This window comes from Nanorana parkeri, unplaced genomic scaffold, assembly GCF_000935625.1.
Source record: "Nanorana parkeri isolate BGI_ZX_2015 unplaced genomic scaffold, ASM93562v1 scaffold438, whole genome shotgun sequence".
In the NCBI taxonomy this organism is placed as follows: Eukaryota; Metazoa; Chordata; class Amphibia; order Anura; family Dicroglossidae; genus Nanorana; species Nanorana parkeri.
Window position 1 is genome coordinate 150,068 of NW_017306706.1, and position 25,618 is coordinate 175,685.

Sequence of the window (25,618 nt, forward strand, 5' to 3'; positions counted from 1 at the left end):
TTCTCCCCCGGGCGGCCGGGGGGAGGAATGACAGATGGCGTTCCTGGTTACCGGGTAACCAGGAATGCCATCTGTCATTTTACACTGAGAACACGGAGAGGCCGCTCTTAGTGTGTAATGACAGTGTCCCTGGTTAGCTGGTAACTGGGGATGCTGATCTCTCTGAAAGTGGCCGGAGCCAGCTGGGAGATGACGGCTGGCTCCTCCCAGCTGTTAGAAGCAGGCTGTTGGCCGGCCATTCGGCCAGCTTTGGCTTTCACCGCAGCTCAGTCGATTCAGGGAATTAATAGCCCGTACAGCAGCCCTTTGGTTCTCCTGAACCGAAGGGGTCCTCGGGCCGAAGCATCAGCCAAAGCTACGGCTAGATCCTTCGGCAGCTTAGTGACTAGACCCCATAGAATCACTGCAGCAGGACCTCCAAAAAAATAGAGCAGTGGGCAGCAACGTGGCAGATGACTTCAATATAGAAAAAGTAAAGTATGCAAGGCCAAGCTGCAGCTAATACATATTAACTTGTATTAGAAGAGGATAGAAATATAATTCTACCGCTTCATAAGACACTGGTTCAGCCACATCTTGAGTACGCAGTTCACTTTTGGTCACCAATCCTAAGGAGGGATGTGCTTGAGCTAGAGAAAGGGCAGAGAAGGGCAAATTTATTAAAGTGAGGGCCTCAGTTATGAAGATAGACTGCAAAAATTAAACTTGTACTCCTTAGAGAAGAAATGCTTAGAAGGAGACATGATTGCAATTTATAAACTCATCAATGGTTACTGCACTATGGGGAATAATCTATTTAAAAGGAGAATTATGAGGTGAGTGATTTTCACTCAGATTCATATTCTGAACCGACCTGTGACAATGAAACTAGATCAGGAAGTGAGCGAACACATACCGGCGCTCGCTAACTTCTCGATCCTGTCACTGCAGAGAGCCGTGACAGGGGAGGGACGGGATTCACCACTCCCCTGTCCGATCCTCCAGCGCTGACTGGCGGAACAGATGGGGGAGGGTGCGGGTACAGCTGGCTCCGCCTCTAGATAGGCAGAGCCAGCTGTCACTAACGCAGCTGGGGGGATCCAGACATAATTGTCGGGATCCGTTTCAGCTGCTGTGTCAGTATACCGCGAGCTGTAGCTCACGGTATACTGAGCTTTGGGTGATGGGAGGACGCTAGTTTGTATCCATTAGGAGAACTATGGGGAAATGCCCAAACCCCATAGTTCTCCTTTAAACAAATAACTTTAAGGAAGACATGAGGACATAGCAAGAAGTTGGATGAGATACGGTATATTCTCAGACTGCGGAAGGTTTTGTTTTTACTGTCAGAGCAGTAAAAATGTTGAATTCACTTCCACAGTTATCTGTATGAGCAGAAAGCATTGACAAATACTTAGATGAGTTCTTCAGTTTTCAGAATATACAGAGTTATGGGAATTATTAGCAATATTCGCACACACACACACACACACACACACACACCGTATGTAGGTTGAACTAGATGGACCTGTGTCTTTATTAAACCTTACCTACTATATGTAGCAATCAAACATAGTTATTTTCTTCCTGCTCAGTGGAGCCACTATATGATAAATTAGTACTGACCTCAAAGTGGAGGCTTTTCTACAAAATCTTTGTTTTTTGTTGGAATCAAAGGCCCTATCACCTAGTCCCTTTGTAGAATAGGCTGGTGTTTTCTAAAAATATTCTCAGTCTCCCTATACTGTATATTAAAATTGTTGATACATAAAAAGAAGAAATCATTAGTTTTATTTTATTTTTTTTATTCATTCCGTCCTGCTCATCTGTCCTGGACTATTGTGATTTCTAGGGGCGATTTCCAAAGGGTTTCTGCCAGTTTCCCATTCTACTGGGATTACTTTCTCTTTGGGGTTCTCTATAATTCACTATGATCCTCTGCTTTAGTGCACTGAGATAATGTATAAATAACTTTTTCACAGTACAATGGGATACTATGGTCACCTAGGGGAAATATGATCACCATTTCCCATGGTGACCATGATGACAAGTACCAGTTTACTATGGAACATTTTGTGACTGCAACATTTATTCTTAATGTACTGAGATAATGGGGTTGATTTACTAACCTTATAAACACGTCCTGAACAAGTATACACCTCTGTAGTGTGTTCCCTCCCACCATGATCTATTGGTGGAATCTAGACACCTTTGTAGTGTGTACACACCCAGCAGGTGTGTTGTGCAAAGCCCTGCATGAATTGCAAGGTGATGTTGTGTAAATTAGCTCTACGTTGTGTTGCTTGCGTTGATGGATGCAGGAATGAGCTAACCATTTTTTTCTAAACTTTCTAAACTGTGAAGCAGCATTATATATGCATCATGTGCATGATTTTTCCATATATGGCATTAGTGGAAATATGCTTTTAGAGACTTGCATGCCGTGTAGCCTATGGCGCATGCTACATGATGCGCACGTACGTAAATACATAAAAACGCGCCATAACGGCGTGAAAATGTGACATGTTGCTCGTGTTTGGTTGATAAATATGTTTTGCTGTGTAAAAATGCACACGCACCTGATGCGTGTGTGTGTTTTAGGTTAGTAAATCACCCCCAATGTGTAAATAAATGTTGAAGTCACAAATGTTCTGTAGTAATTGATAAATCATGGTCACCATGGGAAGGTCCTTCACCTTTCTGCAGTTGACCATGATATGTTGTTGTATTTTGGAATATTTGGGAGTGCAACCTTTATTCATACATTATCTCAGCACTTCAACACTTAATAGGCTAGTTGTGTACCTTATGTTGTGTTCCTTTTGATAGTATAACAATAACAGTGTTTAATTAGCACTTATAGTGGTAAAATACAACTATTTAAAGAAACAACTGAATAAATCTTGTTATGTACGTTTATCATTTAAGATCTGAGAGTTAGCAGCTAGTTAAGGTGTGTTATGAAGTAAATAATACCCAAACAAGAGAAAAACATCTTTGTGAATTGAGTTTATTTCCTGTTGTAAAATGGACATGCTGTATATCTGGTAGCATGGCACTGTACTGGGTTTTGCAGTGTAGCAGTTTTCTGTTTCTGGGAAAATGACATGTCTTGAAATGTGGTAACATTGATAATAATGGTGAAAAGACATGGATTATGGGCCTTGGATGGATTATTACATGGCTGAGATTCTGGTTCTGGGCAAACCCCATGACAAACACAGTAAACATTACCTATAGATAATGAAGTTTTACATGTTTAAACGTTTCCTGTATACCAGGATTTCTTCATATAATTTAAACGTAAATTCAAAATTTTTTCCGTTCCAAAGTCAAATCTAGCTGTTGGATGGGAGGGCTATTGAACATCATAGCACAATGCAGAAAACTAAAAAATGGCTTACTTTTGTGTATATAGGGCCAACAAGTCTGGGAGCACAGGAAAGGCAGTCATCTATTACTAAAACTATAAGTGAGTGTCTTGTGGCAAAGCTATACATTACCAACAGGTAACACTCAATACAAGCAATGTCAGAATTGTAGCTTTGTATTCCTTTGGGAGGTGGATTTCTTCTTCTTCTTCCGCTTAGGCTTTACAGTGCCTTCCTGATTGGCCCGGGAAGCCGGCTCCATGCTGTTTGTCTGGCTCGATGCTGATTGGCGAGGAAGCCGGCTTCCCAGCCAATCAGCATCAAGCCTGCCAAACAGCATGGCGCTTGCTTCCTGGCCAATCAGGAAGCTGAGAAGCAGATAATGACCCGCCTCCCAGCTTCCTGATTGGCCAGAAAGCCGGCTTAATGCTGATTGGGTAGGTAGCCAGCTTTCCAGCCAATCAGCCTCAAGCCAGCAAAACAGCATGGACCCGGCTTCCCGGACAATCAAGAAGCCGAGCGGTGGGTAATGATATAGCGCTAGGCTTCCTGATTGCTCAGGAAGCCGGCTCCATGCCAGCGGAAGTACCGGTATCGGTACTCGGTATCAGCGAGTACTGAAAGATAAATCTTGGTACTTGTACTGGCTACCTAAAAGACGGCATCGGGGTATCCCTAGTTTTAATGTTTAACTCCTGAGTTTAGTGTCACCTTAATGTTTCCTGATTGTTTGACTCATTGTTTGCTTGTTTATTTGAATTTTAACAGATCAATAATGTACAATTTAATGCTGACAAATCTATCAATCTGTTATTATACAATTCCCTTACTATGATGTAGCTTCTAGGGGGTGTTTGCCAAAAAAATACAGTAAATTAAATTATCAATTGCAACTGAAGCATTGGCTTTACCTGACCAACCAATACATAGTTTACCATACCAACAGCAGAAATCCAAAGTCTATTAGTAGTTATGTCGATGACAAGAGACCTCTTAATTCAATTGAGGGCAAGAGTATTTTAAAATTTCAATACAAAAGCTAAAAATTTGGTCCCAAAAACTTTATCTAGAAAGCCTTTTACACCAATTCTCGAGACAAGGTACCTCAAACCTTTATGGATTTGTCTTTGCAAAGTACATAGCTCAAACAAGTGATGTTTAATCCAGTACTGAAAAAATATGTTTAAATTGGATGGCTAACGTCATATGACTGATCTATACCTGTTTTAGAAGAACTGTGTTTTTATGCATGTGTATTAATTCCTTATGTGACAGAGACAGAGACTAACAATTTCAATAATCCTCACGATCAAATATTTAATATCGTCATCTATGTTCCTTCTCTATTTGATCTGAAACACAATTTTAACAACACAGATGGAATCTCTTCCCTCCAGCTTTTGAGCCACAAATCTAATGTACCTATTTATTTATGTATTCTCACAGAACTGAAACATATCATTACAGTCATGTTTGATATTTATTTATGAAATTGGGCAACATAAGCTGAGTGCAGCTTTAAAAGCATTAACCAGGTAACGTTTGCTGAACCTCACCCTGACCTGTGTAAATTTAGTTTTAGTCTGATTAGTCTAGCTGACAATTGATTTTAACAGCAGACTATCACTGCTTTTGAAGTCAGCAAGTTATCTGTAGATCAAGCCATAGCAGAGCATAATTAGATGCTGGAGCACATCTGCTTGGTTACTTCTGGTTATTTTACATTAGTCACTAAACTAAATACTATGGAACATAAATAAGGAAACAGTTGAATACACATAATAAGTAATGATAATAAGAGTTTTTTCCAGAATGTAGTAGAACATCAGCCAAATAGCTGAATATACAGATTAAATACCATGCATTTTTGTTTTAAATGCTATAGCATTTGTGAATGTGCACAACCAAGCACGTGATTTAAACACCTTTGCTGCCCCACTGCTGCTGTGTCTACGCATCAACCAATTTTAATATGCTCATATTTATTTCTCTATTAGTGTTTGTCACTCCACTGTCCCCCTTTGCAGGATGCTGCCTCAGTTATTGAACTCTGTTCCACAAAGAAAAAAAAGTGGTTAGCATTGACCTGTGCCCCCCTAGCTATTGCTTTTGCCATTTCAACCCCCCAAAAATAAATATTTTTTTCCTTATTGCATTCTTGCATTTTTGTGTGCATTCAGGTGACATAGAAAACCAATTACAGACAAAAATAGCTCTAAAATGCCATAGAGAGCAGATATGTACTACCTTTTCTTCCTGACTTTTGACATTTATGTGTGATCCATGTCTGATGGTAACAGTAGAATTCAGGATTTTACTGTTTGTACTGTTTTGGCCATGTATTTCTGGCTCTTGTGACAGTTATCACCAATTTATTAAAAATAATTTGTAAATGTATGCTGTTTGAATCATTTAGAAATACTCAGAAGCATACCAGCTTTTGTAATTGAAAGATTGGTCTAGCTGTAATGTGTATTTGGAATGAGGCATCTGTTGTGACAGGCCACTGCTGGAAATTAACAAAAATAATAAAAGGAAGAAAAACACTCTTGTGCACTGCAATTAAGTACCAAATTGTCAATGTGCATCTCTAGAAAAGATCATGTTTAACACCTCCGCATTTCACTCTTACAGAGGCATTTCGACCTGTTATATTGATGGAAGGATCTAAATATGCTGTGCTTTTAAATGGATCATATGAATTACTTAAACAGTCATTTGATGTGACACAGGCTGAGTTTATACTTTCAGTCAGAAGGGGAGATTACAGATTTTGAATTTAAAAAGTATTTTTATAAAATCATTTATTTAATAATAAAGAAAAATGTAAAAATATTTAGATCATATTTTTAGTATTTCTAAGGGTGATCAATGTTTTCTATATATTTATTATTATTTTTATTACCAATATTATGAGGATGAAAACTGGATTTAGCTGAATTTTATATTTTTTTCTGATCACTTTACTTTGAAGAGTAATCAGATTAGTATTTGTAATTATTATTATTATCTGATACTCTAGGGGGGTTATTCACGAATGAGCCGAAGGATCCAGCCGTAGCTTCGGCTAATCCTTTGGCTCACTTCGGCCGCTGAGCCCTTCTGTTCATTCGAACTGAAGGGCTGCTGTACGGGCTATTCACTATAGACCGTACAGCAGCCGAAGGCAGCCGTGCAGCTCAGCCATTTCAAAGGCATATGCTTCGGCTCCACTGAGCCAAAGTGACAGCCGAAGCGTAGAGAAAGTTCGGCCGAAGCTGACCTATCTCCACACAAATGACAGCAGGGCAGAGCCAGCCGTGATCTCACGGCTCGCTCTGCTTAGTTGTAGTAACAGATCAGCGTCCCCAAATGACCTAGGGACTCTGATCTGTCATCAAACAATAGCAATTGGTTGGGGCCGGTCGTGACAACACGGCCAGCTCCGCCCAGTTGTTATTCATTGGCCGGAAGCTGCTAGAAGACTCTGGCAGGTGCTGGCCAATAGAAACCAGTTGGGCAGAGCTAGATGTCACCGCTAGCTCCGCCCAATTGTTTTTATTTTGCCGGCATCTGTCAGATGCTTTATTATGTTCAGCGCATGCTGTTGGGTCGTGTGCATCATTTAAAAAAAAAAAACGTTTCTTTAAAATATTTTTATTTTTTCTAATTTTACTATTTTTTTACATTTTTAAAATAGTTTTCAACTTTTTTTTTCAATTCATTTCACTTATTTTCTATCTACCGAGCATAATAGCTTTTCGGCATTCAGCTACTCAGTTACTGCCGTTCGGCCCCTTTGAGAATAGGGGCGAATGGCAGCGAGAGAGCTGCCGGAGCTTTGGCTTAGCCGATCCAGATGTTGCAGAGCATGTTTGGCTGACCGAAGGCAGTCAATATATGGCTGATTTTAGCCGATGTATGGCTGAAATCAGCCATACAAGGATGAAGTGAATAGCCGAACAGCGTTTGCCTCACTTCACTTCGGCTCAGTTATTCACTCAGCTCCCTTCAGCAGCTAAATAAATAACCTCCTTGATAATTGTTTGCATCAATAGTATATTAGACAAATAAATGTCGGAGCATACCGGGGGCGTGGCTTCGGCGGCAACCGAGATGGCCGCTTAACTCAGGAGCTCCTGCTCACCTGCACCCAGCATCGACCCCTGCAGCCCTCCAGATACGATCATGGGAAAAATCGAACCACAATACCCACCTACGAAGGCACCCGCCTCTAAGGGAGACTACGCTGCCCAAACAGGTACCGGATTTCTTCTGCTCCCAACGCCACGAGGCCTCGGAAGCACCGGCTCCCAACATGGCGCTGACGGCCCCTCGCACACTCCAACCTGCGTCACAAGACTCAGACTCCCTCCATGCTTACATCCAGCACCTTTCCACCCGCTCTGACCTGCCATCCATGACGGCGGACATCAAAGATACATTACATTCGGCAGTGTTCGAACTACGGACGGACATACTGGACATAGGCCGCCGCCTACACGCAGTAGAACGAGCGAGTGCCAACAGAGATGTTGCCATTAGTAACCTGCATGCCCATCAAGACACCACCTCGCAATCCCTTATCACCATGAGGAGACAGCTCGAGGATTTGGATAATAGAGGCCGTAGATCCAATATACGAATCCGCGGCCTACCAGAATCCATAATGCCGGAGGCGGTCCCAATGACGCTTTTGAGACTCTTCAATGATTTACTGGAAAGGCCCTTAGACTCCCCCATTGAATTTGTACGGGCACACCGGGCGCTTAACCCCAGGCCACGATGGAAGAAGCCCCAAGAGACGTCATCTGCTGCCTGCAGAACTTCCCCCTGAAGGAAGAGCTACTGCAGAAGGCGAGACGCAGAGGTGCCGTGTTCCTTGATGGGGTGGAAGTGAAGTTGTTCCAGGACCTCTCAGTACACACCTTACAACAAAGGAGAGCCCTTCGCCCCCTACTAGAATGCCTTCGCCATCATGGCATCATATACCGCTGGCGCTTTCCCTTCTGCCTTTCCGCCACCCATAGAGGCAAGACAGCGCTCTTACGCACGCCTGAAGATCTCGCAGCATTCTGCTCGATATTGGACCTGCCTCATGTTTCCATTCCAGACTGGTATGAAGATCTGCGGCCTCCCCACGTTACTTCGCACGAACAGGATGATCCCCCGCATTGCCAGATCTACCCGCCACTGCGACAGGCCTCACAGCCAGACCGTCAGGATTCTAGACGCGCCAAGAAACAACGGCCCTCACCACCCAGCCTGGATCCAGAGCTAACAACACAATTTCCAGAGAAGACGCCGATCACCTCAAACAAATCCCTTGAATGCACCGCCTACTTTGTCCCTCAAGATGATGAACGCCCGGAGGAGAGAAGACTTCCAGACTGTCTGCCTGTCCCCAACAGGTATCGCCTACTTACAGCGGAACATTCCCACAAAGCTCAACATACAACGTCTCCAGCCTTCACCTCCAGCTTTGGCTTTCCAGCATACACCGATAGCTCATCGAGGTGCCATCATATCATCACCCTACCTGGCCACTTTTGTTGCCCCTCAAGATGGCCCTGAAAACCTCTACGAGGCGCACTTGACTGTCTCCTTTCTCGAACTAGATCATCGGCAGCTGTGTATATCCCTTACATCTTCAAGCTTTACACCACATGCACCTATAATGGTCACACGTAAACCGTGAGCTTCACTTTAGGGGCCTCGACCTCCCTTCCCCTCTCCCACGGGGTTGACCTGGGGCTCTCCACTCTGGCGGAGGAGCTCCATTCACAGCCGTGACCCTCCACTCCAACCACAGAGGAGGCAGGGAACATGGGGATGCCCCTACGGCGGGACCTAGAGACCTGACCGCCTTTGGCAGTACCTTATTGTATGTTGTTTTCAAGTTAGACATGATTATTAACAATTTACTGCTTACAGACCTACAATACTCACCTCTCTATGGACCCGTTCACCCTTCTCCCCACCCTTAGGGGCAGACTCATAGGGTCCGCCCTTGATGGTCACGCCAGAGACGCGCCGGAGTTCTGCTACATGTCTCATGTCCCACCATTGAAAGGACATATGACCTGAGGCACAAATGACTCTGCTGGGAGGGAGATTCGGAGGACCAAGAGAGATGTGGGCTATGCAAGTAAGGAAAACGTTGAAAGTTTTGGGATTTCACAAACGTTCTGTTGTATATGTTTGTCACACTTATTACCGGATGGGACTCGGATCACAGGACCTCGTCCTCCTATACGGCCTCCCCACGGGATGGCTCCCCCAGGGAGAAGAGGCTTGTGTTCAGACGCCCACTCCTCCATATGTTTCCCACTCGGGACCCCGCAGTCACAAGGATCACTCTCCTCCCCTCCTCCCCTTAACCAAGACCATATGCCTTCCAGTTCTGGAAGGGCTGCAGACCAGACCCAGATCATATTTTCATAAGCTACACGACCTGGGTAGCAGAGTGATACAGGACACTCCCAGGTTGTTCGTTATCTAACCGAACACCGTGACCCCCCCCCCTCGAGTGCGGCGGTCAACCCCCAGTTCCAGCCTCACCTGCTGGATTCCCTTCTGAGTCTGACCGCCTCCTACATACCCTAAATTCTTGCCCCCTGATATACCACACGTCAGGGCTTCCCCACGCTTGATCACCTCACGGAGTGGGGAGCATCTAGGGTTTATCTCCCTGTCCTATCTTTCCCCTCATCCAACCCTTCCCCACCCCTTCTGACACCTCTCTCCCTCACCGTCCCCTTCCTCCCCCTACCCAATAACCCCCAAAGAAACTCCTAGTCTATCCCTGCTTCTCGACCCCCTGATTTGGCGTGGAGAATAGGAATAATGGGAGACCTAGCCAACTTTAAAATTATTTCCTTTAATGTGAAAGGCCTCAACACACCGACAAAAAGGTCCATAATTCTGAATGACCTCTCTAAACAATCAGCTTCCATCGCCCTTCTTCAAGAGACCCACTTCAAACATGATAAAATCCCCAAACTCACAAACCACCATTATCATTCGACTTTAGATGCCTCCTCACCCTCAAACAAATCTAGAGGCATGTCCATTGTCGTACACAGACATGTACCTCTCACAGTCCAGGCCGAGCTCAAAGACCCAGAAGGACGCTACCTGGCCCTGAAGGGACTGATAGGCCAGACCCGCGTAACGATAGCATCAGTGTACTCACCCAACAAACAACATGCCAAGTTCCTGGGCAGGTTCCTCTCCCTCCTCTCCGATTTTACAGAAGGAATACTGATTGTGGGAGGCAACTTTAACGCCCCGTTAGAGCCACTCATTGACACCTCGAACAAAAAATCCTCCCTGCCCTACAGGACCCTCAAATACCTTATGGTAAGATGGCCTCCCCTCACAATATTACACATCTTTCTCCGAAATTCTATTACCTCACATGCTCTCAGCATACAACTCCCTGGACCCAGACCACCAACCTCCACCCCAACACCTTGAGGCGCACATAACAGTTATCCCTAAAGAGGGCAAGGACCCTCAACTCTGTGCTAGCTACAGGCCCATATCCTTATTGAATGTGGATCTGAAGGTCTTCACGAAGGCTCTGTCGAACCGCCTTCTCCTGCTTCTGCCTGACCTGGTGTCAACCAACCAGGTGGGGTTTATACCGGGCAGAGAGGCCAAAGACAGCACCACACGAGCACTTAATCTCATCCATTGGATGCAGATGAAAAAGATCGAGACGCTGGTGCTGTCCACAGACGCTGAGAAGGCATGATACACTGGATAAGTGCTATCTACTCCTGCCCCAAAGCCAGGGTTCGAACGATGGGATGCCTGTCAGACAGCTTCCAGATCACCAACGGGACTGCCCACTATCGCCCACACTTTTCGTCCTGACTCTGGAACCATTTATTAGATTAGTGCAGGCAGACCAATCCATACACGGAATCCAGATAGGAGACACGGAACACAAAACAATGGCATATGCAGACGACCTACTCTTCTTTTTAACAGACTCCCAGACCTCGTTACCGCGTCTGATGTCTCTCTTTGACTTATATGGCTCACTATCCAACCTCAAAATAAATTATACCAAATCCGAAATCATGCCCCTCAGCATACCCCACGAGACTAGGTCACATCTACAATCGTCCTACCCCTTCCAATGGCGCCCCAACCACTTACAGTACCTAGGCATCAAGCTGACCTCGGACTTGACCCTTCTCTACGACACGAACTATGCGAACCTCCGGGACTCTATCCTCCAGGACCTTCGAAAATGGAGAGCACACACTTTTTCCTAGCTTGGATGAGCAGCCCTACTGAAAATTAACATACTCCCCAAACTTTTATATCTATTTCAGACAGTACCCATTAAGCTGCCACGCTCCTTCTTTCGTCAACTAGATGCCGCCTTTTCTTCCTTTGTGTGGCGCGACAAACGCCCACGCCCATCATGGTCCCTCCTCAAAACCGCTAAACAAAATGGTGGATTGGATATCCCTGACATGTATACTTACTACAAAGCGACTCACCTCACCAGAGTACTTCACTGGCACATACACACAGACACTAGGCTATGGGTGAAGCTAGAAGAGGCAATAGCGGACAGCCCCTATCTTCCCTGATGTGGCTAAAAGAAACATCCTGGCCAACTACACTACGGACTCACCCCTTTATCGGGGCCACTCTCGAAATCTTCGTCGCGACAAGACGACTCACCACCCTAACATCCCTACACAGCCCCATGACACCAGTGACGAACAACAGAGACTTTCCTCCAGGTGTCACCGGAGACTTCATTGCATATTGGTCCCTAGAAACACCCCTGAGAGCGCACCAGTTTTTCAAAGCCCACACATTTCTACCCAAATCTGAGCTCTCAAAACTCACAAAACGAGGCTCACTACCCTGGTGGGTGTACTTACAGATCCAACATTTCCTGACATCTACGGGCCATAAACCCAGCTACGCCAGGTCACTCACCTAATTCGAGAATACCTGCTCAGGGAATGGACCAACGAGACACTTAATTTCATGGCTGTATACTCAGTTGCGAAGTGACGTTGTCTCCCACCCGCCTGCCTTCCGTGCCAAATGGGAACAGGCTCTCAACATCACACTCACAGATGATTCCTGGGCTGAGATATGCACTGCAGCACACAAATGCACGATCAACAGCAAAATGCAGGAAACCAACTTCAAACTACTCACTTTCTGGTATAGGACCCCACACCTACTGCATCAGATCTATCCGACAACATCACCAATATGCTGGAGATGTAATGCCGAGCAAGGCACCCTCCCGCACATATTCTGGTCCTGTCCACGCATACAGCCTTTCTGGAAGCAAGTTCATGAAACAATCCACAAGATTACAGGCACCCCACTGCCCTTCACCTTATCAGTTTCCCTCCTACATTGGAAACCTGACACTCCCACAGGCACACCCAAATCCCTTCACAAACACCTCATTAACGCAGCACGCACGATCATCCCCCGCCACTGGCGTCAGGAACATATACCCACAGTAGGCGAATGGCTCACACAAGCAGGACATGTTTATGAAATGGCAGAACTAATGGCCACTAGACAAGACAATCTAGATAAATTCAGGAAGATGTGGACCTGCTGGGCCTTTTTTGTAGGCACGGCTGACTTCACCAACATGCAAAGATAAGAATGACTTCTGATAGACAGAGGAAGAGGCATCAACTTTACCCGTAACTCGTCCCAGGATACCTACCAACCACGACCAAACCACCTCACGCCACACACCCCCTCTACCCCATTCCCCCTACCCCCTCCACACTGCCTACCCTCCTAATCCCCCTTCTTACTCAAATATGACCCCATCCTTCTGGGTTCCCAACGTTCCGTATGCCAGATACCAGGGCACTTACCTCGAATGAACATCGAATTGCCCCTATGGCGCAGAGGCCATTAATCCCTTCACAAACACCTCATTAACGCAGCACGCACGATCATCCCCCGCCACTGGCGTCAGGAACATATACCCACAGTAGGCGAATGGCTCACACAAGCAGGACATGTTTATGAAATGGCAGAACTAATGGCCACTAGACAAGACAATCTAGATAAATTCAGGAAGATGTGGACCTGCTGGGCCTTTTTTGTAGGCACGGCTGACTTCACCAACATGCAAAGATAAGAATGACTTCTGATAGACAGAGGAAGAGGCATCAACTTTACCCGTAACTCGTCCCAGGATACCTACCAACCACGACCAAACCACCTCACGCCACACACCCCCTCTACCCCATTCCCCCTACCCCCTCCACACTGCCTACCCTCCTAATCCCCCTTCTATGTACCGCCACTTTGGCGCAGAGGCCATTGGACCCATGAATAGACCTATGGTATCCATGCGTACATGGGCCGCACATGTTCTTTTTGGTGCGACCCAGGGAATCCGCCAGCTCACACGCAGATGTTATATATATAGAATGTGAATACAAGCTGGTAATGTTTATTTCTACTGTCCCTTTCCTTTTGTTGGTCCGACCGACCATAAGGTCAATACACCTTTTGTTAACATACATCGGTACTTGATTTATACCAACGATTGTACTCATTGTATGACATGTTACTTGTTGAAAACTAATAAAAACCAATTAAAACAAAAAAAAAAGACAAATAAATGTCTGCAGGGCTTGTTGAACACACATTCCCATTATAAGATATTGTTGTGTCCTGTAATCTGGGAGGCAGAACAGTTATAAAGTCCAGGCTACCATAATACACATGCAGGCTTCCGAGTATATTTTACCAGAAACATAAACTAACTTGTGAAGAATAAAGAAAGTATTATACATGTGACAACTGCAAATAGTGATACTTGCAGACCAGAGGTATGAACTCATCATATTCCCCTCATAGTAGAAATTAGTCTTTTTCCTCAATATTGAAAAATACAGACAACAATAATGAAAAGAATAATATCGCAAGAAAGTAATACACATTTTAATTACTGTATTGCACACTGCAATTTTATGAAAAGTGCACAAAAAACACAACCCCACATTTTCCAAACCATGTCCCATCCTTCTATCCCCAATTATTGCCAAAATAGGCAAAATATAGACTTCAAGTATGTGTTTAATGGAGATTGGCCAGTGTCAGGGCAGTGTACAAGCACTTGAAAAAGCAGCAAATAGAGAGCAACAAGGCAGGTTTTATCTTTAAGTATACATAAGAGTGTTTTATGTGTGAGACAATAGCCCTAATTATTGTACAATGGGTGGAGAGTATGTAAGCAGCTTGATTAGGCTGAGATATAACAGGCAGAGGCAAGGCTGGTTTTATCTTGAGCTGAGCATTAGAATGTATTATCTGAGAGACAATAGCCACAAATATTTTGAGTGCCTGAGCACCAAAACAGGCTGCAAATTATTAAGCACAAAGCAGGATTTATATTGCAGCAAAGATTAGACATTTTGTAGCTGAGACCAAACTGTGGAATCTTCTTTCACAGTGCTGGAGCAAATGAATGGGCTGCACACTCTGAGACACAAAGCTGGATTTAACCGGCAGCAAACATTAGAAATGTTGCAGCTGTGGAAACATTGTGTGGAGTCATTGTGTGGCACCAGTACCTAAATAGGCCACAGGCTGCAAACTGTGGGGCACAATTTATGCTTTATGCTGCACCAAACATTTTAAAATGTGCAGCTGTGGTCAAACAGTGGAGACATTGTGTGGCACCTTTACAGTGCCGGAATAAAAGAATGGGCTGCAGAAAACCCTGCAGAAAATATTTAAAAATGTTGCAGTTGCTGTTGGCCTGTGAAAGCATTGTGTGGCCGCTTTATTATGTCCAAGCACCAGCATAGGGTAAGAGAGGTGGCAGGAGCTGGTAATGGTAGCATGTATCTTTTTTGGGGGGGGGCAGATGACATGTAAAAATGTAGATTGTAGCGCCACAAGCAGGGGTTTTGTAGTCATTAGTAATCCAAAGCTCTACATTTTCTTGAAAGTGAATTCTTACTGTTGGGGGACAGCCAAATTAATCTCTAAATAACAAAACCTCCTGCTGCACTGAATGCCCTTTCAGACAGCACACTGGCTTCAGGGTGAGGCAGAGTCTCCAGCGCATCTTATTCAAGCTCCACCATTGGTCTAGCTTGGACTCCCATTAGTCCATGGGTGTCCTCTATAATCTCACCCCACCCTGGTATAACACTTGAAGCTAGCCCCATTTCCTCCTCACCACCAGTACCCTAACCATCCTACTCATATTTCTCCTTGGCATCCTTCTGCCTTTGCCTCACATGGGTGACAGAGGAGACAGTAGTCAAAGGTTCCTGCTGGCCCTGAAGAAAAAGTAAATCCGTCTCTTCTTTCTGCTGCTGTACATCCAGTGTTGAGTCTATCAGGTCATGCAGTGTGTGCTCCAGGAGGAAAATAGGAAGGATTGTATCACTAATTCCTGCTTTGTCGCAGCTCACCATTTTAGTTGTCTCTTTAAAAGGTATCAAAATGCTGTCACATCCTGACTGATGAACCATTGGTGTGGTACAATGAACCCCAGCTCCCTGACCTACTACCATAATTGCACAAGTACTCATGAATGGCATGTTACTGCAGGTGCAGCCTTTGCAGGGTGGCCAATATTAAGTCCCATCATGTGAGGGTGTTACGGATAAGGTTGTTTGCAGGCAGCTGATGTTGGTACTGCATTTCTGCCAGGTGGGCCATTGTCATGTATGGCAGCCTAAAGTGGTCACAAACCCTTCTTGCCTGATAAAAGAACTTCCTGATAGCCTAGGTACTTTATGATGAACTGTTGCACCACCAGGTTGAGGACGTGTGCTGGGCAAGATATATGTGTGATTGTTCCCAGGCGAAGGATGGCCAGCAGGTTAGTGCAATTGTCACACATGACCTTGCCTGGTTGAAGATTGTGTGGGTCAGCTACCTCTCAGTCTGGCACCTCTTCATCCACCCCCTCCTCATTGTGGCTATATAGCCTGGCAACTCTGAGAAAGAAAAGGTAAATATCTCTAATTGGTGCTGCCCAACCATCACGTTGTCTTCCTTGATTACCTCCATTTTGCCTTTGACCAAATTTAATTGAAGCTGTGGTAATATGTGGGATAAATGTGTGGTGCTTTATTTGAAGCATGTCACTGCATACTTATTCAGTAAAGTAGTGTGCACCAAAGAGCAGCATTTTCTCTGTCAGCAACAAGTGTATGCTGTCCTCCCTGAAAAAAGGCCCTAGCAACATAAAATATAATATACTGAACATCCCCCAAAAAGCCTGAAACACTAAACCCTAACCCATTTTTTTTGGATACAGTTAAGTAGCCTAGCACACTGCAGTCACACACAGTACACACAGTAATATATTGCAATGTAGAATGGTATAGCAGCCTATGGTAAGTAACTCTCCGTACACAGACTGTTAGCTCCCTCTAAACTACTCCAACACACACTGGCAATGGCTACCGGTAACTGACACATAACAAAGTTCCCATTACTAGCCATTCTAACCTTGGTGGCCACAGTTGATAGGTCAGGAAGGACATTATCCTTCAACATTTGGTCCAGCAAAATGTATCTGTTGAGTCAACAAAAAAACACCTCATGCTTTAAATATAGGTTTCATCATAGGCGTGCACACAGGCCTAGGGACACCCTAATCAGTGGCGGAACTACCGCCGGTGCAGGCGGTGCGGATACACCAGGGCCTCCGGCCTCTAGGGGGCCCAGCGCCGGATCGGTACCCAGCGGCCAGTGGGCCCCCCATCTCTGCGCCGAGAGTGTCGGATCATCCGTTCATCCGACACTCCTGGCGCAGAGATAATGTTGTATAAAGTACTGTTTCAGAATGGCACCCTCTATAGAGGACTACAAATCTCAGCAGTACTTTATACAGAAATGCTATTGTTATATAAAGTATTGCTGGGATGTGTAATCCTCTATAGCCTGTGCCATTCTGCATTGCTGTAAATATTAGGGATGCACCGATATATCAGCCGCCAAAAGATATCGGCCAGAAATGGCACTTTTGGCTAAATGCCAAAAGTGCCATTTTTCTGCTGATACAGCAGCGCATCCGTGCTTTCTTTCCTCCCCGCTGGGCGCTGCTCTGTGTCCCAGCGGGGAGGAAAGTGACAGCCGGCCGAGCGCTGCGGGAGGAGAGCGCTGTGTTTGTGGGGTTTTTTTGGGGGGGGGGCCCACAAAAAATCTTGCACCAGGGCCCTTTGTTCCTTAGCTCCGCCACTGACCCTAATCACCCCCCATGCACACATGGCTGGCTCTGTGCTGATGGCAGATGGAGCTCCCATAAATCACAGCCCCAGGGAGCCCCATAAACTTCATACTTCTAAGACTTTATCCTTTGATACACAGGTGTATCTAGAGATCACAAAGAACTCTGGCATGTTAATTATATTTTATGAATATATATCTATAAATAGGAGTAAAATCTAATAAGCTTCAGGTCGGATATTCTGTAATTTTCATCTCCAAATATCTACTAGGGATTTATGTTATACTCACTGGGAAAATAATGCAGGGTTTCTGGTCCCAGATGATGTCAGTTTATCTCTGACAGTGTATAACTGCATTAAAGTCTGCAGCTTACAAAAATAAGACAGTATCAGTGTTCCGGACCTAGGGCTAGTACCAGTGCCTCAGACCTAGGTCCAGATCAGCCATTATGTGACTATATCATGCTGCCTTTGCAAGCCACTAATTGTTGTTTTGCAGTGTAGGGTTTATGAAAGTGTGGCTTTGTCTCTTGGCCATGGCCAATACTCTGCAAAACTGGATGCTTCATTGAGAATCTTTGCCTAGAGAAATTTAGAATGTGAGCAAAACCAGAAGCATGGGTGAATTATTCCAGTTACACAGCACTTACCCTGTGGTCACTTACCCTGTGGTCACAAACAGACCACAATAACAAAAGCAAGTGAGCTTTCCTTTCTCTTGCAAACCTTAACTGTTGCTATACTTTCAGGCTTTCTGTGCAAAAGTTTGTGCAACTTTTCTCTGGTTCACCTGGGTCCAAAAGAATGCTAGAATTAAAGCTGTTATCCTTAGGGCTTGTTCACACCAAATGCGGACCAGATCTGCATGAGTTTCTGCACATGCAGTGCAGTGTGTTTTGCCGCATTTTTGCCGTATTCCGGGCCGCATTTTTAGCCTAAAATGGGCTTTAAGTGCGTTCCAGTGCATTTGCATGCAGAAATTGCATTTTTGATGCGTTTGCATGCGTTTTGGTCCATTTCTAGAGCAGAAAAAATAGGGCACGCTGCAGTTTTTCCATATGCTCTGGAACTGAACGCTCTGGTGTGAACTAGAGCCCAAAATACCATTGGAATACATTGGACGGTTTTGATCCGTTCTGTAACTGCAACTGTTCTCTGCTCTGGAATGGACTCCTCGACCTTTTAACTGCCTCCGGGCCGGCCGTAGTAGAAAAACGGCTGGCCCGGAGCTCTCTAGATCTGAGCGGGCGCGAGCGGGTAATTGCCGTTTTTTAAAAACTGGCAGCGATGCCTGATACCATACAAGCGATCCGCCGGCTTTAGAGCCGGCGGATCGCGTGTATGGAAAAGCTTGACATGTTTGCTGTCTATTTACCAGACGTGAATTGATCTTTTATATTTTACCAAAAAACTGGTTAATAATAAATGTTTCCTAACATAATGTAAAAAAATTCAAAATTTTCTTAAGGTTCCCCTTAAAATACCTACCAGACCTAAAGGGTCCGTTATGACCTATGGGGGGAACCCCAAGCATTTGTTTTTATTTTTAACTCAGGGTCTCTCTTAACATTCCTACCAAACCTAAAGGGTCTGGTATGGTTTGGGAGGGGACCCCACACTTTTTTTTTATCTGTTGACATGTCCAGTAGATGGACATTTGCTGGAGCCTGCTCTGTCCTTGATGATCTTGTATTGAACAGGAAGTTTAGGGAAGCCAAGCTGAGAGAGTTGGAGCCAGCTGCTCTGAAACATGATGACTGTAAATGCTTGGGCAAAATTTTAAATAAATATTTTGCTCGGCAATGTATATTTGATTATAACAAAAATGGGAGTTTAACACTACTTTCAAGAACAACTCCAGGACTTTGCAAAATTAACGCTTGCAGTGGGGTCACCCCCACACTGCAAAGGCTAACTGCCTGTTTTTTTCTAGCGGTGATAATAAAGAAGATATACTCACCTGATCCTCAGTCCTGCAGGAGTGGCTTCTCACCTCTATCCCCCTACACTCTGGCTGTGACGTGTCAAAAATTGTGGCCACACGCTTGGCAGATATACTGCCCTCCTTGGTACAGCCGGCGCAGGTTGGTTTTGTCAAAGGACGCTCAGGGGTGACCAACATACGCAAGGTCTTGATGGCATTAGAGTTAGCGAGGACCTTCCCATTAGAGGATTCAGCCATAATCACCCTGGACACCGAAAAAGCGTTTGATAGCATCGACCTGCGCTGCTGTTCCTGGTATTGACGAAGTTTGGATTCCAGGGGCGAATAGTGTCCTTCCTCAGACAGATGTACACATCACCGATAGCGAGGGTTCTGACACAGGCGGTACTGTCCGGTCCCCTCAATTTGACGAAGGGCACACGTCAGGGTTGCCCTCTGTCACCACTGCTCTTCGACCTATCCATTGAACCTCTGGCAAGACAGATCATACTCCGTTTCAGCAACGTACCCCAGGCTCCAGACACTATTTCTCAATCCTCTCTCCTCCTCAAAAAATGTGCAAGAATGGGCAAGGGACTTTGATGACCCAGATATGCTGGATAAAATCCTCAGAGGCTATAACACAATCAGGACTATAACTCCTAATGAAGTGTGGAGGGAGACCCAGTTCAAGATCCTTCACAGAGCCTATGTTCCGTTCTTTCGGCCTCCGGACAACGGGGACGTGCCCGCTCCAGGGAGACCAACAACATCCATCTGCCCGAAGTGTGGGTGTCCCAGACCCACATTGCATCATTGCTTGTGGAGTTGTCCCTCTATATCCCGCTTCTGGACCCAAACACTCACGTACATCAATTCTGTCATCTCCTGGCAACCGGATATGGATCCAGCCCTTTGTCTATTCGGCTTCCTGGCGCCTTCGGGAGAGGGCCGGGGACCGCCGCGGGGAAAGGGCATGGACTGGGCCCATATATGCCTTCTGACGGCGAGACGGTGTATAATGAGGCACTGGAACTCTCCACTGGCCCCAACTACAACAGAGGTTACTATGGATCTTAAACTCCTGATGAATAAGGACAATCTGGATGCAGAGATGCATAAAGATACCCGTTCAACGTCTTTCCTATCGCATTGGAGGTATTTCATTAGTAGTTCTTTTTCTGTAGAGGACATCCACCAAATCATTAAGCCCTTCCGCTACACTAGATGGTACTTGACTAATGACTTGTCGAATGCCTTGGGGGTCCGGCAGCTAGGGCAAGACTGATGGCCTCTCTGAGAGGCAGGTCTTGGCGTAATTTGAGTACTGCTTGATTGCACGGTCTGAATACTTGTTTATAGTGGGAGTACTGTTAGTATTGTTCAGAATGCTCCATCTACTATGCATATGTTCCTTGATGGATTGTTATGGATGGAATTAACCACTGCATGGTATACTTACTACTTTGAAGTGATGACGTTTGTTTTAAAAATGTAAAGATTGCTAAAAGTTAATAAAACATTTTTGAAAAAAAAAAAAACATACAGTGGGGGGAATTTATCAAAGCAATTACGACAGTTTTAGCCTCTTAGATAATTTTTTTTAATGTGCAAATCTGTCTTTTAACAGAAAAATCTGTCTTTTAGCTTGCACTACTTTTACAACTGCACATTATTTGCACCTGTTTTCATCTGCCCTTGTTCTGGGGCTGCATGAAACTGGAGCATCACTTAATAAAACGATCACAACTTCCCATGACCACTTCTTCAAGAAGCGACAGTTGAGCTTCAGTGCAAGTTCAAACATTCAGTGGAATGTTTGAACTCTAGGAGGTAGCAAGCAGAATAGCCGAGCCGAATGCTGCTCGACGGCATACGGCTATTTACTCACTGCCGTTCAGCCCCTATGAGAATCGAGTTGAACTCCTTCTGCTCTTCGGTTCAGCCGAACATGCAGAGCATATTCGGCTGGCCAAAGACAGCCGATGTACAGCTGATATTAGCCGATGTACGCCTGAAATCAGCCGTACAGGGCAGAAGTGAATAGCCAAACTGCGTTCAGCTTACTTCACTTCTGCTGGGTTATTCACTCTGCTGCCTTCTGCAGCTTTGTGAATAACCCTCTAAGTAATGTTCAATGTTAAGCAGCTGGGTTTCTCTAAACACTATGTTGCTGACAGATGCAGTATCAAAATTGTAATTCAATAGGATCTGATTACTGTCTAATATCATGAGTAGCAAAAATGTTAACCACTTGACAGGACTGCTCTGAAGAACATTTTAACAAGTCTTGTCTTTATAAGCTACTTTTTACATTACCTTTTCAATATGAAAGGAAAGTCGCTGTGACCAGAAACTTTTGCTGTCATTTTTGTTACAGCCAAAGACATGCATCTCACATTAGAAGAGGTCATCCTAAATAGGGACATATTGCTGCTGGTAATCTTATCAGTTCTCCAGTAATAGAATTTAGTGAAAGTCATATGTGAAAAGTGAAATTCATGTGCCATTTCATGGAAATATAATTAATTTCTAAATATACTTAGTGTGTATGGCAACGGAAATTCTATATGCCATTATGGGAACTTATTGGAAAAAAGAATACCGATCCATCAAGGAAAATGTTGAAGTAAAACACTTATAGAAGTTTTATTGTGTCGACAAACATCAAAATGTTGTGCTTATGTTTTCCTGGAGAGTTGTAAAAACATTAGGGACTTTCACATCGTCCCAAAAACTTAGGAGCTAGTTTTTAACATCAAGTCGATATTACCATCCGATCTCCATTATGCACCCCTTCGCTATGCACACAGCTCATTTCATTCATAAAAATCAGGCAGTGGTGTGTCGCTGGCAGAGCCCAATGGAGTTAAGTAGAGAGAGCTCTATGTGTGGAGGAGAGCTGCTCACGTGACTTTGACAGGTCACATGCCTAGGCACTACTCCCAGCTTTTTTTTTTTATGAACTCACATTAATGAAGCCATCAGAGAGTAAAGCACATTTGTTAAACACATATGGGGTCTTTTCACGAAGCAGCCGAAGGATCTAGCCATAGCTTCGGCCAATCCTTCGGCTAGCTTCGGTCCCAGGGTTCAGTATGCTGCTGTACGGGCTATTCACTATAGCCCGTACAGCTCCCGAAGTCGGCTGCGCGGCATAGCCCAGCCAAAGGCATATGCTTCGGCTCGACTGAGCTGAGGTAAAAGCCATTGGCCGGCCGACAGCCTGCTTATGACAGCTGGGCGGAGCTTGCCGTAGTAGCCACCACTCCAAGCTCACTCCCGTAATAGACTGCAATCTTACATTTAGTTTACTATAAACTATACTCTATGTATATACTATGTATTGAAGTTATAGTCTATTACATGAGCGAGCTTGAAGAGGTGGCTACTTTACAATACACACAGGGACCATGGGGAACAAAAGTAGCCACGCTCCAGAAGGAAGGACAGTGTCAGCACCAATTCAGAGATGATCTGAGGGATCTACAGCTGAGTGATACACAAAAAAGATTTTAGTTAATAGTTTAGGTACTTGGAATGCATTTTTAAGGTTCAACTCCTGCGTTTAGTGTCACTTTCATTTATAAACATCATTCTGCTTTCTGCAGACAGTCTTCTACTTGTTGATGACACTGCAACTAGTTGTACTGAATGGGAAAAGGAAGTAGGCTGGGAACGGGAGCAGTTGCTTTGCAAACAGTGAGTAAAGATTACTGTTGCTCTTGATTGTTTTTTTTTCTGGCATCTAAGCTGGGAAAACCATCTAAAAAATCCAGCTACCACAAGTTGCTTTTTATGGTGCCTGTGAGGGAAATCCCCTCTTTGACAATTGTCACTAAAAAAGAGGGCCTTTTGAAAGATTTTCACTCTATTCCTGTTCTGGATTCCCATGGACAGAATTTTTTCCCCCCAAAAAATATATTTTATGGGAATATAATAAAAATACTAATTAAAAAAATATATCTTAGTCCAAAATGTTAAATCGCATTTTCTAATAAGACTTTCTATGTGTGCCTGTATAGGTTATGTGTGTCTGTGTGTGTATATATAGCAAATCAGAAAGCTTCCCTTCGTATTCTGTAGTTGGATCAGTAGGTGATGTTTCCTTTTCTGACAAAATCCTCCGAAGCTTTTTTAGTGGGTCTTCGCTATTCTGAACCAGTAGACCTTATCTGCTTGACATAATATATTTAAATGATTATTCCTAAGGGTCCAGATAGCTTCTCTTTCTCAATTTGTTAAATTGGGATGTCTAGTTTCAATCTCGTTTCATATTTTTTTACTTTTTAGAAGAGACTAATTGGTAGAAGGTTGGAATATAAAGTCCTGTGTGTGTGTAAAAAAAAGAAAAGTTACCTAATGCCTCTTTTTCCAAAAGTTTAATACTGTCTAAATACAAGAGGCATGTGTATTCTAACTTCAATTTTTGTGTGTTTTCGTGTATTTCTTTCAAAACTGTACCTTAATCTATTGTTAAACTTTGCCTCTGTGTAGGAGCTTTCTGTAATATAGACCAGTCACTGCTGTTCTCTCTCCTTGGGCAGGGTAACTGGTCTTGTCTCCACCCCATCCTGCAGTTTTCAGCAGGCAGCCTGTAGTGGGAGGACCTGCTGGGTCCCTTCAACAGCCCTGCTCTCCACATGTACTGGAGGCTATGTACAACACAGTGATGTGATGATGTCACTGCTACATTTACAATGTAACAACTAGGTATACAAAGGCATGTTGGTGCACACAAAGTGGCTCTATATTCTTTGTGGCTATTGAGGAATATGTTAAAATGAAAATTTTGGGGCCTGGAGTGCAGCTTTAATTGTCAATTGTTTTTAATCAACTAACTTGCAAAATACATTGTGTGCATCGAAAAAAAATGTCTTATGGTATTTGGTATGGTATATAATGTGACAGTATGATATGAAAAAATCTACATTTGATTTCCTGTGTCCAGTTAACCAACTCAATACACCGTGAAGTGCATTATAAATAACACCAGGTCATGTGACAAAAAGTAAAAAATATAAGCAGTGAAGAGTTCTAGTCTGGAATATTCTTCAAATGTTTAAGTATGGCTAAGAGTTTTTTTCTGCATGACTTAAAGAAGAACTCCAAGAATTTTTTTATTAACCCTTGCAGTGAGGCAACCTCAACACTACAAGGGTTAAGAGCTTGTTTTTGTCTAGGTGCTAAAATAACAAAAGGTATACACAGGGCTGCTGCTAGACTATTTTGCACCCTAGGCAAGACCAGCTACTTGCAGCTTAGTTTGCCTAGTGTCAGCACCGGTCCTGGGTATACTGCACTCCTTCCAGCCTGTCCTCACCTCCGCAGCACATTGGAATGTTCCTTAGTGTCCTACATGTCTAAGCACAGTGTATGGGCATGATGATTTACTGGACCTTAGAGGGACCGGTCTAAGAAGAAGCCTGCTCAAATCTTTAGGTGAGTATATCTTTGTTTGTTTTTTTAACCTAGACACAAGCAACTACTTAATCCTTGCAGTGCGGGGGTATCGCCGCTGCAATGGCCAATAAAAAGAAAAATCCTGGAGTTCTGCTTTAATTTGCTGGGAAAACTGAAGGTTGTAGTTCAATATAAGTCTAAACATCAGTTAATATTATTAGTATTATTATACAGGATTTATATAGCAGCAACAGTTTATGCAGCACTTTACAAAATGGATTTGCTGTTAGGATTTTGTTTGTTTATATAAAAATTCTCCATCCTGCTCCTTCAATTGTCTTTTTTTTTCACTACAGTCAAAAGTGACCATCGATTTACCCCTGTTAACTATTAGAAAATATATTTTTTGAACAAAATCCAACTGCTGTATGGCTAGCTCTAGTATTTTCAGTATATGCAGGGTTTAATTTTTATGTACTGCTGTTTTTCCTTACTTATTTTTGCTTATTATATACCTATTTAATGTTAATGCCTTGCCTATTTACTAAAATGATTCTTCAGTAAAACACTTTAACGTAGGATCAGTGTAAATTATTATTTTTTTAACGTTTTTTAAAGTTTACTTTTTAAATACAAAAAGCTGAAATAAATAAACAGCTAAAAGCATTATGGGAATGTAATACTGAAATAATCAAGCAGAATGAGATGTAGCGAGAAAGTATTTTATTTTCAGAACCTGA

At 43.9% G+C, this 25,618-nt stretch overlaps 1 protein-coding gene across 1 annotated transcript in view; it reads left to right on the top strand.

Annotated features, from left to right (window-relative positions):
• LOC108790014 (potassium channel subfamily T member 2-like) overlaps positions 1–25,618 on the top strand; it is a 424,109-nt gene that overhangs the window by 30,873 nt on the left and 367,618 nt on the right. The window lies entirely within an intron of this gene.